At 36.2% G+C, this 21,505-nt stretch overlaps 1 protein-coding gene across 26 annotated transcripts in view; it reads left to right on the top strand.

Moving 5' to 3' along the window:
* The first annotated feature begins 484 nt into the window (after nucleotides 1-484).
* LOC126753767 (hemicentin-1-like) overlaps nucleotides 485-21,505 on the top strand; it is a 297,631-nt gene continuing 276,610 nt past the window's right edge. For all 26 annotated transcript variants that reach the window (XM_050465454.1, XM_050465451.1, XM_050465453.1 and 23 more), the window contains exon 1: nucleotides 485-811. The gene's annotated coding sequence lies outside the window, so the exon portion shown is untranslated. The remainder of the gene's footprint in view (nucleotides 812-21,505) is intronic.

Below are 21,505 nucleotides of genomic sequence, written 5' to 3'. Positions count from 1 at the left end.
CATTAATTTTACATTAAATCGGAATAAATTTAAAATAAGGTAATTTTATAAATTTCGGCATACTGCCTAGTTTTTCAAACATTTCCTCCTAATCTCAAATAATAACAGTCACTGTAACTGTCATTAAAAACCCATCTAAACAAAATATCGTTGTTGCTAATCGCTGAGAAAGCGCCGACGCTGACTTCGTGATTTGTATTTGTTAAACGTTTTTCCGACAAATTTCATTTGCCGTTGGTTAGCTACCGAAACAGAACTGTTAACGCACACCTTTAACTGCACAGTTGTAAATACCGTTCAGACTTCGTATGCTCAAATTGATGCTTCGTTTAAACCTTTCGGGGTTTCGTTAAGCAGCGCCGTTGCTAGTACATAGCTTCCGCACTTCGTTGGTTAGCCGAGAGGACGACTTCGTCAATACAATTTGGTCGTAACAACAGTGCGTGTCGTTTGCAGTTTACTTTAGTTTTACTTTGGACTTCGGCGTTAATGGTTGTATAACGGTGCTAAATTTTTTACCGAACGCGCGCTCAACTTTGTGTTAGTGTACTATATGCATATAAGACTGTTACTTATAATGCATATATGAAAGCATAAAGCCGGTGGAATTACCGCAGTTCAAAGTTGAAGGAGAAAATAAGTTTGTGGTGGAATTTAAAGCTGAATTCAATATTACTGCACTGCATGTTATTGTTAAGTTGTGTGAAGAAAGAAAGTAAAATATAAATAATTGTGATGTTATTTTTGTACAAAATATGAAATGTTAAAAAATACAATTATAAACTGCAAAGGAATCGAAAAATATCTAAAGGTAATACGAAGGTGAATGAGAATTTGTTAAGTGTAAATAGTTTCATAAAGTAGTATTAATGTAAACTTTAATACAACTAGTGACTAAAAATTCGAATATTTAAGGAAAAGCGAAATGAAATATGTTATAAAAAAAATTAGAAAAAAATAAATAATGCAATTAAATTAAAATGAGTAATATAAAAATTAAAAAAAAGAAAAATAAACAGAACAAAATTAAATAAAGATAAATAATATAAAACAAAGTATAAAATTGGTAAAGAGAAAAAAAATTAAATTAAAGAAACCAAAATACATAAATAAAATTAAAAATAATAAATAATTATATATCCGATAAATAATAACCGAATAAAATTATAATTTATTTATTAAAATGTTGAAGAATTGGTTATATTTTAAGTATATTGAAATAAAAATCCTTGATATTTAAATTATATGTTAAATAAAAAGGCAAGAATTTAGAAAGCCGAGTAAGGCATTTCTTATTCAGAATTTAATTGAAAACATATAAGCAAATATTTTGATAGATAAAATAATGCCACATAACTGCTAATATTTTTTAAAACCGTGACAGAATTAATGTCAATTTGCTAGTCAGAGCAAAAGACATACTATAATCTTAACTAGGATTATAAAAAAAATATGTAGCATCGCTTAACAAACCCAACATAATAATAAGTATTTTCCCTATTGAAATATAAAACTGAACTGCTCAAAATACGACAACAAAAGCGTTGGGTTTCCTATATAAAAATGTTCATTAACAGTTAGCAAAAAATGAGTTCAATGAAGTTAAAAAATTATTTGCTCGAATATATTTCTTTAACTTGTTTATCATCTTTAAATGCAGTTTATCAATGTGATGAAAACTGCTAACCAGAGTGTGGCTTTTTTTCATCGAAAAAACATTTAAATTTCCAACATAAATTTTTATTTATAAATGTGAATATAACAACTGTGCGATTGCTAAGGAAAATACTTTCTTCAAAGAAAAGAAAAATTTTCTTAACAGAAAAATATATTAATTAACTAAAAAATCCATGTTGATAAAATTAAAATTTTATTACTCGACAAATTTAAAATACATTATTAAGATTTAATCAATCAACTTGAAAGAGAATTGTGTTCCTGTTGATCTCAAATCAAAAATATGCACGTAACACTGCCTTAATTTTGTCGGATAATCTTATATATTTGAGTACACACCAAGTCTGCTGTTATTTCATGTTCAATAAATTTAATACTGATGATGAATTTTTCTCCACAATTAAATTAACAAATTGCTCAAAGTGAAGACTTTCTAGAATGGAACGGGTGCTTCTTGCTTGCTTATAAAAAACTAAATTGTGTTCAATTCCACAGTCAAAAGTAAAAATGTTGCGAAAAGCAAAATGAAGTAAATCAAAAAGCCTATTTATAAATTGATAAAAAGGTAAATAAAAATAAAATAATAAATAAAATAAAAAAATAAAAAAGTATAGTAAAAAAATAATAATTTCATTACTTTAAAAGAAGTTTAATAAAATACTGTAAATTGGATTCATTGACCATTATTTTGGGTAGACAGTCAACTTTGGTGCTGGGGTTCAAATATTCGGTACCGAGGGACTTGAATAGATTTGTTGGATTTCGATATTTTTGGCCATAAAGTGGCAGATCTAAAAGCATAATTCGTGCAAAGGTTTATCCCGTTATATTAATTGCTTCCAAAGTCGAAAAATGTATTCATTATCAAAGTTGCAAATAAAAAAATTTCCGTTCTTATTATACAGAAAAAAGATACATAAATTTACAAAATGCTGAGCGAAAAGTTAGCGAATGTGTTCAAAGGAAATATAGTCTAAAATAACATATTAGTTTCCAGTATTTGTCAGACTGAAATTGAAATGTCTCGATATTTGGCGAATGTAAGGAAATTGTAGGAATTCATATTTTTCATCTTGTAAAAAAATGCTTATCTAATTTGTGCACATAAAGTTGATTAAATTATTAATTGCTAACTCCAAGTTTTAAATTAATTAAACAATAAAAATAAATGCAGTCGGAAAACGCCTGAGTATAGAAGTGGAATGAAGAACTTTCACGAAATAATCGTGTCGTGCTTTTGCTTCTAATTCGGCGTAATAATGTTGTGAAAAAAGTACCCGTTATTAAAATTTAAATTTTTCTTTTTTTTGCGAATTTTGGAAATGGCTTAAGGTGATTCGAAAAAATAAACCTACGAGTGGCACAAAGCCTTCAAAGGCGGTCGAGAGATCGTTGAAGATAAGCCTCGTTCTGGAAAGTGAATGATATGGTGCTCGAAGATCGTCAGGCAATTTTTGGAGAGATGGTAATAGAGCTTCACATCTTCCGCGAGTCCGTTTTAATTATTTTAGTGGATAATTTGGATACTGTGGGACGGCATTTCAAATTCCTTACGTACAGCTGCAACCGAAACCATTGGTTTTCGGAAAGAGCAAAAGAACAGCTGATACCACGAGGAGTGCCGTGTCGCAGCGGAGAGAAAACAGGCTGCCTACCTCGTAACGTTACGATCGATCACTACACGTGCGGGATGGGATAGATACCGAGAGTTGAAGAGGGAAGCGAGACGCATTTGCAGACAGAAGAAGAAAGAGGTCGAAATGCGTGAGTACGAAGAGCTTGATAAGCTGGCCGACAGGGGTAATGCTCGAAAATTCTACGAAAAAATGCGGCGGCTTACAGAAGGTTTCAAGACCGGAGCATACTCTTGTAGAACCCCCAAAGGTGATCTAGTCACTGATGCCCAGAGCATAGTTAAATTATGGAGGGAACACTTCTCCAGCCTGCTGAATGGCAGTGAATGCACAACACCAGGAGAAGGAGAACCCGATTCCCCAATCGATGACGATGGAGCAGACGTTCCATTACCCGACCATGAAGAAGTTCGAATAGCAATTGCCCGCCTGAAGAACAACAAAGCGGCAGGGGCCGACGGACTACCGGCCGAGCTATTCAAACACGGCGGCGAAGAACTAATAGGGAGCATGCATCAGCTTCTTTGTAAAATATGGTTTCGATTGGAATTTATGTAATGCCCAATCCATAAAAAAGGAGACCCCACAATCTGCGCCAACTACCGTGGGATTAGCCTCATTGTGTGAAAGATTAAAGCCCACCGTCAACAAACTGATTGGACCTTATCAGTGTGGCTTCAGACCTGGAAAATCAACAACCGACCAGATATTCACCATGCGCCAAATCTTGGAAAAGACCCGTGAAAGGAGAATCGACACACACCACCTCTTCGTCGATTTCAAAGCTGCTTTCGACAGCACGAAAAGGAGCTGCCTTTATGCCGCGATGTCTGAATTTGGTATCCCCGCAAAACTAATACGGCTGTGTAAACTGACGTTGAACAACACGAAAAGCTCCGTCAGGATCGGGAAGGACCTCTCCGAGCCGTTCGAGGTTTCAGACAAGGCGACTCCCTATCGTGCGACTTCTTCAACCTGCTTCTGGAGAAAATAGTTCGAGCTGCAGAACTAAACAGAGAAGGACAGCTGCTGGCGTATGCCGACGATATTGATATCATCGGCCTCAACACCCGTGCCGTTAGTTCTGCTTTCTCTAGACTGGACAAGGAAGCACAGAAAATGGGTCTGGTAGTGAACGAGGGCAAAACGAAATATCTCCTGTCATCAAACAAACAGTCGTCGCACTCGCGACTTGGCTCTCACGTCACTGCTGACGGTCATAACTTTGAAGTTGTAGATAATTTCGTCTATTTAGGAACCAGCATTAACACCAATAATAATGTCAGCCTGGAAATCCAACGCAGGATAACTCTTGCCAACAGGTGCTACTTCGGACTGAGTAGGCAATTGAAAAGTAAAGTCCTCTCTCGACGAATAAAAGCTAAACTCTATAAGTCGCTCATAATTCCCGTCCTGCTATATTGGTGTAGAGGATTGGGCGATGACAGCAACCGATGAGTCGACGTTACGAGTTTCGAGAGAAAATTCTGCGAAAGATTTATGGTCCTTTGCGCATTGGCCACGGAGAATATCGCATCCGATGGAACGATGAGCTGTATGAGATATATGAGGACATTGACATAGTTCAGCGAATTAAAAGACAGCGGCTACGCTGGCTAGGTCATGTTGTCCGGATGGATGAAAACACTCCAGCTCTGAAAGTATTCGACGCAGTACCCGCCGGGGGAAGCAGAGGAAGAGGAAGACCTCCACTTCCGTTGGAAGGACCAAGTGGAGAAGGACCTGGCTTCGCATGGAATATCCAATTGGCGCCACGCAGCGAAAAGAAGAAACGACTGGCGCGCTGTTGTTAACTCGGCTATAATCGCGTAAGCGTTGTCTACGCCAATTAAGAAGAAGAAGAGGATAATTTGGATATCAACCGCGTTCTTGCTCGACTCACCAACATCTATCTGTGTTTTAGTGCGCCACATTAGCTATTAGCACTTGCGAAAGTACCATGGCGTATACGTAATCAAGTACTTTTCTGTTTATAAAACGCACAGTGTAAATCCCTACAGGGTGTGATAAACAAATCTCAGTGGGGCAGAACCGGTTCTATCTGGCTCGCTGTAATTTCAGTGTTTACCCTTCCTATTCATTAGCAGAAAAAAGGCCTTGCGCGTTAGAAAAACAGTGTTCAATTTAATATGCTTTGCAAGTTTAGTGTTTTGCTAACGCTCACATTAGCTCGTTAAGCGTACTTCCGTTGCAAACTTACGTACCTACTTTGAAGTTACTATCTGTAAGGAGTAGTTTTCAGTATTTTGTTGTTATTCTGTTTTTCTTGCGTTTCTATTGTGTTCACTACAAAGTGCTAGGACTTCAATATCTGGTGTCTACTATCCTGTAATCGTGGATCTTTACTGTATCCGAAATATATATTGATTAACAGAGTGTCTTTTCTTTAAAAGAAAAGTACGCAAAAACCTAGTTTGTGGAACAGCAGGCGCGACTATATGTGTTTAAATAATTACTAATTAACCCGCTTATAACTGAAGAAGTTCTTAACTCAAATATGCGTGCAGTTATCAACCCGTGACCAGATATTCCTTCAAGATCTTGTCCTGTTTGCTTTCTAATCTATCGTGTCTGACAAGCTTGTTGCACTTGTTCTTACCCGGAACGGTTGAATGCTCCTAATAGTGTTAATCAAATATTAAATTAATATTGGGCTATCCGAAGGGTCATGCACTTCTCCTCTGTATGGGTTGCAGCAGCAGCATAGTGCAAAGCAAAGAAGGGAACAACTTACCATATGTGTTTGCAACACCAAGAAGTATCAAAGAAGTTTCCCTGAAATTTTGCAGTTAGCTCTCTTCCGACAAATGGTGAAACGTACAACTTTTCAACCTGAAGACCTTCAACTTTGAAGGTGAAGCGAGTTTATTCGAATGAAATGTGCATTCCCTTTGACATATATTTTTCGCCTTTGGATACATATGTATGCGAGATTTAGCAAATATTCCCTCATGAATGCTTTCTTTTACATAAAAATAAGAAAAAACGTTAACCTTTCTTAAAGAACATGAATTTTATCGGTCAATTTATGTGAAAGTTATATGTACTAGTTATCAGATCTGAACTATTTTTTCGAAGATTGCGCTTTTATCTTAAACAATATCCCTTACCAAATTTCTTGAAGCTATCTCGTAAAAAACAAATCCATACTTGCTTCCGATCGTTCAGCCTGTTTGATTATAAGAAATTCGCAGCTTCTTGGGAAGAAAAGTACGGTGCAAAATCTCAGTTCGATATCTTGAAAGCTGAGAGACTAGTTCGCGTGTATACAAACAGACCGACATATGAAAATGGCTTGTACGAGTGAACACATCATACTGATCATTTAATATATATCTTATAAATCCCCGACTTTTCATCCTGAATATTACAAACTTCGGGGCAAACTTGGGGTATAAAATCATGTGCGAATTCATTTATTTCTTTTAATGTGGGTACCCATATAAGTACGGAGGAAAACTTAAAAATATTGATTTATTCACATATTGTAGGCATTTTCGTCCATAATTTTCTAATAAACTGGCCATAAAAAATAGTTTGGAATAAATAAAATTGTCTCTCTACGTATGTAATTCTATGTCGAATCGAATTTCCAAACTTTTGTCAAAATATGAAGCCGACCGGATAAAAATTTTCGGCCATTTGGAAAAATATACATGTATTGAAGGTTTTTCAAAATATTGTCCGTTAAGTACAATATATACTTGTGCATGCCTTTGAACCAATTTTCGAAGCACTTTTACCACTCTGATTGAGATATCTCCAAAACATGCTTTCTAAATACATCACTCACCTCTTTAAGTGTTCAAAAACGTTGGCCTATTTGTTTATCTTTTACGTACGGAAATTAGAAGAAGTCATTCGGTTCGAAATCAGGACTATATAGAAGATGACTCATCAAATCGATGTTTTGAGTGCTCAAAAATGCAGTTGTTTCCTTCAATGTATGAGAGGTGAACGGTTATTGGTTTTTCTAATTTCTTGAAAGACAACTGGCAAGCATATGGTTGTGTTTCACTTTGAATTTGCGTTGTGCTGGATTACAGTTGTTCCTAAACCATTCAACCATTCGCTTGGAAGTGCTTTCGCGCATGAACAACTCTTATTGGATTCTTCTCGTTTTTGAACCTCCATATAGTCGACTAAGCTTAATCTGCGGACACATAAATCCACATTTCCTCTCCTTCACGTTTTCTAGACGTTTTTTGTATCATAGTTTGGACACAATATCATTAGTTTCGCAACAATAACTGGTTTTGGACAACCTTCATAAAATATATCTTGGAATAATATACGACTTCGATTGAATTCACCTCACCATCGATAAATACTGGTCCTTGTCGCCAAAAACTGAATTATCGTTGCACTGTTTCTGAGTTAGTCCACATCGAACTTTGCAAAAATGATCGCTTGAAAATGTTTGCAATTTGATTCTATTTTTTGGCATTTCGACCCATGTTTCAAGTTACTGCAAGCAACGTAAAAAAAATCCCAACTGTAAATAAACTTCAAATTTATTTTTATGACAATAAAGCATAGTTTAAGCGATAAAAATCAAAAACTTTTTTTATTCTTCAGTAACTATGCCACCTAACATACTCCGTTCACGGTATAGTATTAAATGAGAATTAGAATAGTATTTTAAATTTTGGAAGTTCCACATAAACTTTTGCACCTGCCTCCTCGTATAAAGTTTTGAAAACTCAATGGAAAATGCTGTCAAACTCACAACAAACTAATTGCCAATTTCCATTGTGCTTCTCGCCACCAAAGTGTTGCATCATACTGACGCCTTGTCTGATAGAATTTGTGACTCCAATTTGGTTTTCATAAATTCGAGGTGGCATTTTATTTTTAGCAGTTGCTGAACTGTTTAATTGATTAATGAATAGATCAATATTAATTTGAAATACTACTATGGTCAAAAAACAGTAACACTTTTTAATTTAAATTTCTCGCGAAAACTCAATTGTGGAAATATATTTTTCCTAGCAAACTGTCAGTGACATCAGTGCCAAATTTCACGTCATAATAATTATTAGTGATTAGTGTGCGCTTATCTTTCTGAACCACGTAAAGTACCTTCGGAGACCTTTACCATGAGTGAAATCACTCAATAATTTTTTTTCATTGAGTTATAAAATTCATAAGAAATAAAAAATTTTCCCAAATATAATCAATCTTCAACTGTTCAATTTTAAACGGTTGGGTTTACGAAAAAATCATAATAGACCTTTTTTTGAGAGCATTCAGTTTCCTACAAATTCTAAGGAACAAGATATTTTTTTAAGTAGTTGGAAGCGAGATATAAATTTTTCTATCTGATAATAAGAAAAAATAGAAAACTGTATGTAGGATGACCTTCCCGTTACAAGTAAAAACTCATGTTTGGAGAGGCTTTCTTAGAGGTGTCTAGGAACCTATTTTTCCGAGTACCAAACGAAAAAAAAAAAATTTTTTTTTTGAATCACTCTAATGTACATATATAATACTCCACAAAACTTGGTCATAGGCACAAGCTATTTCAAAGAGCAGACAATAAAGTGAAGTGATTTTGGTGCCGGTGATTAAACAATGGTCCACTGAAAGGCATATGTATATACGTTCTCAGATGAATAGGTATAAAAGATGAATTATGTTTTATATTAATAATACAAAATTTTACTAATTTTCCGATTCATAATTAAATCTATGCCAATATTTTATTATTTAATTAATACAATGGTATTTTCTTCACATTCATTTTTTATTTAAATTATATTAGTTCACTGCAACACGTAGGAAGGAAATAGCAACCAAATTAGTTAGAATTTTTATGACAGAAATATTAAACGCACAGAGCGGAAGCAAATACATTTAATTAACGCCAAATGGCAGCATTTAGTTCGAGATACAGACACACTATGTACACAGGTATAAGTGCACCCACACATATAAGCAAATAAAGTAGAAGTTTAAATAGTGAAATGCTCATATGCATAGCATTGTATGCGCTCAAATTCAGGCCGCTAATAGATACCGCAATTGAATGAGCTTTGATAGCATTAAATGCGTGAGCGGTTTTGAATTCATAAAAATACTCTAGCAACCGTATGCGCGCTTATGCATTTACAGCAAATCAACGGTGCGTATGAGAAACATTTTCGACGAAATTTGCTAGACATTAGAGTGTTCATTCTAATTTATCTCTATATTAGAACTATACTTACCATATAATTTGCATATAGTAATAGACTGGATTCAGTGTTCTTATATAACGACATACTATATATATATAAATAAAAAGTTACTAAGAAACTTGTAGCATTCAATGAGCAAATTTTCTAAGGTATAAGGCAAAAATTTTGTTTTTTTCAAAAATTGAATCGCATACCCTTTAATTATTCTAAATGATTACAAGATTATCATAATACATAAATAAAAAATATTATTGCAATTGAATCATGACAGCCTCCGTTTTGATAACTAACATAATACATATATGAATTTCTTTTTGTGCCGAATAAATAGAGATAGTTGTCAGAAGCGCGAGTTTATCAAGTCAATAAAACAATTATATACCCAAAACATATAACCATTAATTATCCATATCAATATTCTTTTATAATTTTTCTTAAATTTTTTTTACGCAGCGTAGTAAAAATTGCTTTTACTCCTTTTCAACGGTAATGAAATCATAAAAAACTTGCATTATTTTCACTGATCTTTCAGCTGTAGCGTTGACTGGTCTCAGCGCAAAACACATTTTTTGTGACACTAAGCGTTATTTAGCCATTGGTTAAATTTTCAACTATTTTTATACCCTGAACAGGGCATATTAAGTTTGCCACGAAGTTTGTAACACCAAGAAGGAAGCGTTGGAGACCCTATAAAATTTATATAGTACATATGTAAATGATCAGTATGTTCAGCTGAGTCGATTTAGCCATGTTCGTCTATCTGTCTGTCCGTCTGTATATATACGAACTAGTCTCTCAGTTTTTAAGATTTCGTATTGAAATTTTGCAAACGTCTCTTCAAGAACTGGTCATTTTTCCGAACTGCCGATATCGGACCACTATAACATATAGCTGCCATACAAACTGAACGATCGCAATCAATTTCTTCTATGGAAAACTTTCACATTTGACAATGTATCTTCACGAAATTTAGTATAGATTATTTTCTTAGGCAACAATGTAATCTCCGGAAAATTGTTCAGATCAGATTACTATAACATATAGCTTCTATACAAACTGAACACAAAGTTAATAAAAGAAGTGCACTAGTGAAGGGTATATTAGCTTCGGTGCAGCCGACGTTAACGTTTTTTCTCGTTCTTTTAATCTCTTGGTTTACGTCGTCAAAAATCATTTTATCAGTTAAGTTTCACAGATAATGGTTTAGTTTCTGTAAAGAAATTTTTTAGCCAACGTTTCGTTTTTCAGAAGTTTTCATTGGTTTCAAAAAACACAAATTCTGCTAGCATTCGTTTACAGACACTAAGGATGTCCCGATGAACAAACAAATATCAAGCAGTGCTAAAAAGTACTATTTTTAGGACATAACTCTCCTCGCCATCTACCTTGCCTGATAAAAGGTGGCTGGAGTTTGACATTAAAATATTAATTTTTTAATTTTACCTAAAGCTCAACTAGTTCTCGCAGTCGTTGATTCAAGATACGTTGTTTATTCCTTTCTCCGTTCTTCTTTTGATTTTGCGAGCATTAATTGCAGGAAAAAATTTCCATCAAAGAAACAGAAACAAACGCTGGCATCTCATTATGGTTTTTCGTTGCAAATCCTCTGAATTAAGGACTTACGACGTACTTATAGGAAATTTATCAGTATTGTGTTCAAGTATCTCAAGAGTAGTTTCAAAAAGAAATATGGACAGATTCATTACTTATAGATTAAGTCTTTCCGTATTGCTTTTTATAACTTAAACAGAGTATATTAAGTTTGCCACGACATTACTATACACTTGGGTGGGTCGATTCCAGACTTTTTTCGATTCGGGATTTCTAATAGTGCGGAAAAGTTGCCTTAGTACTTCCTGATTCCAATGCAACTTTTTGTTTTGAGATCGGATTGCATCTTCAACCCCAACTCCGGCCTTGAAATTTCGGAAATTCGCCTAAAATCGTGAAATTGTCTACCTAGCGCTTGAAATACGCATCTCATGGCAAAATGTATAAAACAAAAGTTATTTGTCACGTCATTTGCTACCGAAATGTGATCATAGCCGTTGGACGAACCGTTCCCGAGATACGAGCGAAAATGCGGCGGGCCACAGCGCAAGGTGAAAATCGGCTTCCGGCCACACTTCTTGACGTTGATTTCGCCGAGTGCTATCACTCACATTCATTCACCTACGCCAAAGGACACGTTCGGATAGGTCTCCACATAAATAGTTTTTCATCGAGTTCCTTCACTCTTGTCGTTGATTTCGCCGAGTGCTATCACTTATATTCTCTCAACAGAACACAGAACTCAAAATGTCTGTATCTAAATTTAAATTTAGACAGAAATGTCCTGTTTTTGGCATATACTTATATGTGTAAAATCTCTCTGAGTCCCAGTTATCTACTTACCAGGATGTTCTTTTGTGTTATCAGTTTGAAAGATTTCGTATAGGGCGACTCCGAGGCGACAACTATGAACCTAGGAGTAAAGAGGTTACAGAAATAGTTGCAAAAAAGGTTGAAAATACTTTCAAAAAGTCATCTATTCCAATAGTTTCACACACCAGAGTTGTACAAATGCTCACCACATATCATAAGAAATTTCTGACTCTTCAACAAATGTTTTTAAGAAACCCAATAGGTTTGAGCTCTAAAAGAGACGACTTTGTCTCTTCTGCCGGAAAATTATTTGGCATCGCTGCTTGCAAATGCATTTATTATACTCTCGCAACAATGTTGCTAACAGAGAGTATTATAGTTTTGTTCACATAACGGTTGTTTGTAAGTACTAAAACTAAAAGAGTCAGATATAGGGTTATATATACCATAGTGATCAGGGCGACGAGTAGAGTCGAAATCCGGATGTCTGTCTGTCCGTCCGTCTGTCCGTCCGTCCGTCCGTGCAAGCTGTAACTTGAGTAAAAATTGAGATATCATGATGAAACTTGGTACACGTATTCCTTGGCTCCATAAGAAGGTTAAGTTCGAAGATGGGCAAAATCGGCCCACTGCCACGCCCACAAAATGGCGGAAACCGAAAACATATAAAGTGTCATAACTAAGCCATAAATAAAGATATTAAAGTGAAATTTGGCACAAAGGATCGCATTAGGGAGGGGCATATTTGGACGCAATTGCTTTGGAAAAGTGGGCGTGGCCCCGCCCCCTACTAAGTTTTTTGTACATATCTCGGAAACAACTATAGCTATGTCAACCAAACTCTATGGAGTCGTTTCCTTCAGGCATTTCCATATACAGTTCAAAAACGGAAGAAATCGGATAATAACCACGCCCACCTCCCATACAAAGGTTATGTTGAAAATCACTAAAAGTGCGTTAACCGACTAACAAAAAACGTCAGAAACACTAAATTTTACGAAAAAAATTGCAGAAGGAAGCTGCACCCAGGCGTTTTTTAAAAATTGAAAATGGGCGTGGCCTCGCCCACTTATGGACCAAAAACCATATCTCAGGAACTACTGGACCGATTTCAATGAAATTCGGTATATAATATTTTCTTAACACCCTGATGACATGTACAAAATATAGGTGAAATCGGTTTACAACCACGCCTTCTTCCAATATAACGCTATTTTGAATTCCATCTGATGCCTTTTCTGTATAATACGAGTACATACATTAGGAACCAATGATGATAGCGGAATAAAACTTTACAAAAATACGGTATTTGAAAAATATGTAAATGACGTATTATGAAATCTCGATTATCACTTTACCATGCGAGAGTATTAAATGTTCGGTGACACCCGAACTTAGCCCTTCCTTACTTGTTTTTCTTCTTGCACTTGTCCAAAGGAAAGGAAAGTTCCTATCAATGAACAACCATTTCTCTTGGACTAGAGAACCAGAAGAATTGGCCGCATTGGAAGTGTTGATCTACCTGAAACAAAAAAGATTACAAAGAAAACTGAACGTAAAGAAAAGCTTTTAAAACGTCATTCAACATCAACACTTACCAGAAAAGTATCAGCTAGAACACGTGACCATTCAGATCAGCCAGACTCTCATACAGACGACAACAATGTAGGTGCGTCGCACATGGATTCTTCCAAAAACGATGCTGATGATGAATTTTCTCTTCCATCCTCTTAAACCAAACAAAACACACTAGTATTAGAACACACTGCTTTAGCTGCCCAAAGATTTGGAGTAAGTGATAGAGCAGCGGCCTTGATTGTTTCATCTGATTTTCTGAATGCCAAAAAAGCAGGTTTGATAACAGAGGATCAGGCTAGCTTCGTCACTGATAAATGCAAGATTAGTCGGGCAAAAAAAAGTGTTGGAGTTAAGCTCCAAAACACCGAAAGTATTGACTCTGTATATGGGCTGTATTTTGACGGCCGCAAAGACAATACACTTACACAAGTCAGCGAAGGTGAAAAGTACCACCGCGACACTGTCAAAGAGGAGCATATTTCTCTTATAGCGGAACCTGGTTGTCATTACTTTGGCCACGTCACCTCTCCTTCCGGGTCAGCTGAGGATGAGACGCAAACTATATGGCAACATTTACAAGACAATTCAGTTGATGTGGAACATCTAGAAGTTGTCGGTGCTGATGGCACCAACACGAACACAGGTTGGAAAGGTGGAATCATTCGGAAACTAGAAGAAAGAATAGGTAGACCATTACAGTGGGTTGTTTGTCTTCTACATTTCAACGAACTTCCATTTCGTGCTCTTTTCGAACACATAGATGGTGTCTCAAAGAGTCCAAATACATTCTCTGGCGACATAGGTAAACTGCTCCCTGATTGTGAGAAGTTGCCTGTTGTCAAATTTGAAAGTTTTCCATCCTGCCAATTACCTTCTGAGGTTATTAATCCGACCCAACTTAGCACAGACCAAGCTTATCTCTATAAAATATCAGAAGCTGTTATTTCCAGTCAATGTTCCTCAGATTTAGCGTCGATGCATCCAGGTAACATGTGCAAATCTCGCTGGCTCACCTGTGCAAATAGAATTCTGAGATTATACATTTCTACTGACAAACCAACAAAGGAAATAAAGATTTTGGTCAAGTACATACTTACAGTTTACTCACCTTTGTGGTTCTCAATAAGATTCAACAGTTCAATCAAAGATGGCTCGCGCCATCTCTATGCTACAATTAAAAGGTCGAGATACTTACCTGCTAAGCTGCGCAAGGTTGTCGATTCATCCATTCAACAGAATGCTTTCTTTGCTCTTCCAGAAAACATTCTCCTTAGTATGATGACTGACGAACGGATAGAAGTCAGAAAGTTGGCCCTTGACCGTCTTCTGGCAGCCAGAGAAGTAGAGTCTGACACTGTAAATGGAAGGGTTAGATGTAATAAAGTGCCAAAGCTGAGTTTCAAAGCTAATAATTATTACGATATGATTAACTGGAAGACTATTACCTTGACTGTTCCACCAGTTCTTTGCTCAGTTTCTAATGAAGAACTCATAAAAGGGCTGTCAGCAGACACTGCAGAGGTATGGAAATTTAGTGAATTCCACTCTCATACCGTGGCAGTCAAGAGAACCGTCAAACTGGTGACAGAGGCATCTTCTAAAGTTATTGGCCCCCAATCTCGTGATCAAAAAAAAAAGTGTCAAAGTTTAGTACAAAATCTGATTTTATCAATAAATTTGACACAGATTCAGACTAAAACAAGCCTGACATATGGTTGGTTGGTTGGATTGGGCTTGGGAGGAACCCGAAGAGAGCCACCTCCACGCGGAGGGTTCTGCGTGACCAATACAGGTTAGCTGAGAGCTGCAACAATTTTCACCTTACGCTGTGGCGCGCCGCATTTTCGCTCGTATCTCGGGAACGGTTTGTCCTGCGGCCATGATCACGTTTCGGTAGCAAATGACGTGACAAATAACTTTTGTTTTATACGTTTTGCCATGAGATGCGTATTTCAGGCGCTAGGTAGACAAATTCACGATTTTAGGCGAATTTCCGAAATTTCAAGGCCGGGGTTGGGGTTGAAGATGCAATCCGATCTCAAAACAAAAAGTTGCATTGGAATCAGGAAGTACTAAGGCAACTTTTCCGCAGTCCGGAATCGACCCACCCTACTATACACTGCTATAGGTTCAAAGAACTGTATCGAAAAGGAACTACACACTTTCAGTTCAATATTTATCATGAAGTAGCCATTTGATCACACTGCAGTAAGTACCGTCAGTTCTGTTTCTTTTGGTTTTTCTTTCTCCGTCATGTATAATATCATTTCACGACGGCTCGAATAAAAGAGCACTTGCGTAGGCAAATTGTGAATAATTACTGCATTAAAAGAAGTAATTCATAGAAAATATAGCAAAATGATTTAAAGCCTGTGAACATGGTGTGAAAAATATTGTAATAAAGTTCAAGAAAACCTATTATCTAAAGATTTTATCAAAAAGTGGGCGAAAAATGGCCCTAGTGATCCAAATCATGAGGCAAAGGTGTTGCCCTTATACCATTTTATAAGAAAACCCATTGTTCTAACATTATTTTCGCCCGAAAGCCATAGTACACTCCGCTCATTATACCCTGAACAGGGTATATTAAGTTTGTCACGAAGTTTGTAACACCCAGAAGGGATCGTCGGAGACCCTATAAAGACCATATAAATGATCAGTATGTTGAGCTGAGTCGATTTAGCTATGTCCGTCTGTCTGTCCGTCTGTCCGTCCGTCTGTCTGTTTATATACGAACTAGTCCCTCAGTTTTTAAGATATCGTTTTGAAATTTTGCAAACGTCATTTTCTCTTCAAGAAGCTGCTCATTTGTCGGAACGGCCGATATCGGACCACTATAACATATAGCTGCCATGCAAACTGAACGATCGGAAACAAGTTCTTGTATGGACAACTTTCACATTTGACAAGATATATTAACGAAATTTAGTATATATTATTTTCTAAAGCAACAATGTAATCCCCGAAGAAATTGATCAGATCGGTTAACTATAGCATATAGCTTCCATACTAAGTAGTTATTAACTGAAATGCACCTGTGAAGGGTATTTAGCTTCGGTGCAACCGAAGTTAACGTTTTTTCTTGTTTTACTTTGGCTTTGTTCGAGGACAACAAAGTCAATTTTGTTAAAAAAAAAGAAAAACCTCAAAAAACTCCAGAATTTCGCCCGAAAGAGACATAATGGGCGATTGTCAAACGGAACTTGTAAAAGTATCACCGAGTTGCCGAAAATATAGACGAATTTAAAAAAAAACTGGCTTAAGGCAAGTCGTGCCGTTATAAATGGTGTGCAGAAATTAATGATGGGAGATAAACGAAAAATTAGACATAGATTAAGAAATATTTTTTTTACTAGTTTTAATTAGAATTGGATATAGATAGAAACTGCTTTATTTGTTTTTAAAATAAAATAAATAAAACATTGGGTGCAGGTTCTTTTCGGTACAGTCCTTAGTTGCCATATAAAATGACCAATCAAAATATAGTTCTTTCTTCGATGCAACCGGAGTCAGAGTTGTTTTTCCTTCTTTTTAATCTCAATATATTGGGCACATACATAAAGTGGTAATTTTCTACCATCGAAAGCGTATATGAAATATATTCACGAATCTCTGCGTCGAGAATTTTTCTTAAGTAGTTAAGTCTACATTAATGTTAGCGGTTTAAAATGGTCCTCATTCGATAACATGCATTTATTGCCAGAAGCACTTCTTAAACCTGATTTTTGGGATTGCCTTTAGGTCTTTTAGCGATTTTCATATAATTTGTAAAACGGGGGCCTCTCAAATTTTACTACACTTTTTTAAGTAGCGCCTGCTATAAACGAAGTAAACAATGTATGTAGCAGAAAATTTGAACGTACTCTAGAGGCACGTACATTAGAACGGGTTGATGGACAGTGAACCTACAAACGGGGAAATGAATTATTCTATGTAGGGGAAGGTGGGGAATGTTGGGGAATGTTTTGATTTCGGTTGAAAAGTCACATAAAAGTTATTTTTTGTGAAAATTCCAAAACATGGATTTGTAGTGCGAGTCGTAACCTTCCTTTTGATAACATTGGTTTGATAAAATTCTACATAAATTTAAAAGTTATAGCCATTGGCGCAAAAAACCTGATTTTGCGATTTTGAAAAAAGGGGAATGTCGGGCCAGTCTGTAAATCGATTAAAACATGATTGTTACCGTTGAAAAACGTTTATTTATCAATGGAAATGAAAGAGAGATTCATAAATAATAAGAAAAATAGGAATTGGCGAAAAAAATTATTCCGACTCGCAGTGGATGCAGGTGTAAGTGTTCGGGTTCGGTCCGGCACATTTCAAGTGAACCCCTCGATCACAAACGATGCAATGGGCCGTGTTTTGACGATTCTCGTGCTTCGGGATCTTTTTCTTGCAAATCGTGCAAAAATCGAAGTCCTCTTCGATGTCGGTTTCGGTCGGAGACGGGCTTCTCTTCCGTGGCGTCTTCGATTTGCCACGGCCTTTTTGCTTCTTGGCTGCTGGTTCATCGGCTGCCTTCGTCAATTTTTGCCGCTTTTTTTCGGCCTTGTCACGCAGATCTGCGACAACCTCAGGCGATGTCAAAATCGTTGACTCCATTGTCTTGCGGCCACGTTTTGATTTCGGCGCAGGTGTGCCCAATTTCAACGGGCTAACCGATTTCAATGCATCACGGAGCTGTGGAGCCGAAACAAGAGACAACGACGATGATGCAGCACCACTTGTTGAAGCTGGGGCACTTGTCGATGCCTCCGACGTTGACACCTCCTCATTCGCAGCAGTCACATGGCATCACCAGAGGCAAGAACTCGACGTTGATTGTCGGCGTCTTTCTCTTCGTCACCGAACAAATTTTCGCCGCTCAGTTCCGAAGCGACAAAGTCAACTTCAGTGAAAATTTGCGGGTTGAACGGGTAGATGCCAGTTGTTCGGAAGCCAGATTTGATGGTTTTCGGCGTTAACATAACATCGAGGCACTGATCGACAAGGAGCGGCAAAAATTATTTATTATTCGATGAAAGAAAAAGAAAGAATCCAGCAGAACTCACTGTTTTTGTGCCCATCGTCGTGCTTTCAGCCAGCAAATTCTTCATTACATCGGCATTGGCAGTAGTAACGTCGATGCTCGCACCATCAAATGCTGCAATATAACGCATCAGGTTGGTCCTCGGAATTTTGTGTGCCGTCGCAGATTGTCGAACGCTGTTGTGATGTATTTTCACCGACTTGATCGCCTCCAAAATGTTGTCGAAATCAACAATTTTCTCTTGTTTGGGATAGTACCGCGGCATAATGACTAAAAAAAAATTTTCGGAGCACGAAACTATCAGGAAATGTTGAAAAACTATTGTGTTGTTGAAATTCTGCACGAAAAATCACTTATACACGTCAAATATATGAAGTTAGCATGTCAAATGTAAAAAACTATGTGGCCCGACATTCCCCGTAATAAGTGGCCCGATTCCCCAAACGCTCATATTTGCAAAATGGCGGTGGATAATGAACACAATGTAAATTCGTGCAAAATTTCTTTTGTGTGTCGAAGGCTAAAGGCTCAACTAATATTATAAACATATTAACCTGGATGAATTTATTGGAAAATGTGAAAAAAAATCAACTGTACACAGAATTGAAAAAAAACTTTCGGAGTGTCGAATTTCTTTTTGTTGTCGCAGAGAGGTTATAACACGTGTTCACAGCTCGAGTGCTATATAGAAACTGAGCTTAGTATGAGACGAGCCGATGACAGTTGGTTGCAGCTGTCAACCTATACTAGGGAAAAAAATATCGCGCTGGCCCGGGATTCCCCTGCCTGCCCAACATTCCCCTATCATTCTGAACAATTTTATCTAAGAGACTATGGATCTCGTTTTTTAGGGCTTATAAACAGTTTGTCGTCAATTTCCACAATACCTGACCGAATTTTTGTACTTATTCATTTCTCGAGTATAGGTATTTTTTCCTTTTTAACATTCATTATTGAAACGCTTTGGTGAAGTTTTGTTACAACTGTTCCAAAATATAAAGGATGTACTGAATACTCAATTCCTTAAGGTAATTCAAAGTAGTATACCATTAAGCCATTACTTTCCTTATCTAATTTATTAGTTCATAATAGGACTGTACCATTCCATAGCTCTTTATAGATGTCAGTATCTCATGAGTTAAATTCATATTTGCATATGCAAAGCTAATTTTAAAAATCCCAACCTAATAAATTTTGTAATCTTTAAGGTGATAATCTGACAAATTACTTAACTTATTCTGCAATCATTTATCATAAACGCCGCACCCAGGCAAACTAAAAGTCACACAAGCTAAGTAATTTTCATTAAGTCAAAGCAAAGGTTCCATAAATATTTGGGTTATTGAATTTAGCACAGTATCGTCTCATCCCTTCAAATTTTATGAATAAATTGTTGTAGAAATGGGTATTCGAGAACTAACACCTGCACAATAACGAATGCAACTAACAAAGTAGCGGATAAAGCGAAAAAAGTTTTGAAAGGAAATGACACATCGCATTCCAAACGCCAATCGGTTACCATATCGCGTGATATTTATTTCTTGTTGAAATGCCCTGAAATGAATTAGTTATATTTGCTTGCTGGTTTATTTACATAACAATCGACAGCAAATCAGCAGCATTTATTGTAATGTGTCAGTTTTGTCTTTGTAGCAAAAATTATTATTGAGTTATTTTCTTTCTTCACATTAAGTGTCTGAAATTGTAAAGAGGAGTGTGGTCTTGATTTCCTTTCCTTTATTTTCTGTATTTATATGCCCTTCTTAGTGCAAATGGATATATTAAATATTTTCTAGTTCCATCGCTCTATTGGGTTTTAATATGTATGAAAGTCATGTATATTGAGCGAATAAGTTTAAATTTATAAAATTATGACCTTAAAAAAGCATGAGCCAAGCTTTGATACAAATATATTGTCAATAATCTGATTATTTATATGATTATTTCTTATTACTTCATACGCATTCTTTTAAGAATATGGAAAAATACCATGCGAAAAATATAATTATAATAAACGTCACGCAAACTACTACAAAAACTCTTAAACGATGCTTAAAGCGCCCACTATTACAACCATCACTTAGCAACAAAAATGTCACGCCAATAACTTCTCAGCACTAATGATGTTTCGTCAGGCAACAAGCTGCCTAGCCGATATGCTTTTATACGCGTTTCCAGTTTTCCCCATTGTTTATATAAACTACCGACAATGAATACTTTAACATTTATTGCTCGTTGTGTGGGTCGTAAACACCGTTTAAGTCAAAAAGTGAAGGTGTGAAATGCCAACACCCTGTCACACCCACCCACTGGTTTGTTTGAATAAGTCAATCGTCTTACTAAGATACGCGCAGACATTTGTATGCTTACGTATTGATTTATAAATACATTTTATTCATTTTGTTTGCTTTATATTTTTCTGAATTTTGCATCAAATTGCATGACATAGATTTGGTAACTACCTGTCATGTAAAATTAATGATGCTTGGAATAGGAGAGATCAATCGCTTTGGAAACAAAAGAAATTAAAGGAAAATTTAAAAGATATATTAACTTAGTTCCAACTTTGAATATTTTCAGTAAGCTTATGCAATATACAAATTGACACACATAAGAAATTTTAATTTAAATTTCGTTAGTATAACTGTCAGTGACATCTGTGCTAATCACTCGTGTTTAGTATACGCTTGTTTTTTTGAAGTCCATAAAGTGCACTCGGCGATTTTTATGATGAGTGAAATTATTCAAGAGACGAGTTCTATTAAACTTTGTGTGCGGAATCAAATTAGCTGGTACCGAACTTTTAGAACATTGGAAAAGGCCTTCGGTGATAGTTTTTTGTCCCAAGCGAATGTTTTTGATTGGCACAAATTATTCAAAGGAATTCGAGAACACGTTGACACTAATCACGCCTTGGACCGCCATCAACATCAACTGATGATCAACATATCAACAAAATAATGGAATTTTTACCTGAGAACGACTAACAGTCAGAAATCCTACTAACAACGTTGAAATAT

Source organism: Bactrocera neohumeralis, chromosome 3 (genome assembly GCF_024586455.1).
Source record: "Bactrocera neohumeralis isolate Rockhampton chromosome 3, APGP_CSIRO_Bneo_wtdbg2-racon-allhic-juicebox.fasta_v2, whole genome shotgun sequence".
NCBI lineage: Eukaryota > Metazoa > Arthropoda > Insecta > Diptera > Tephritidae > Bactrocera > Bactrocera neohumeralis.
This window is presented reverse-complemented; position numbering and strand designations above follow the sequence as displayed.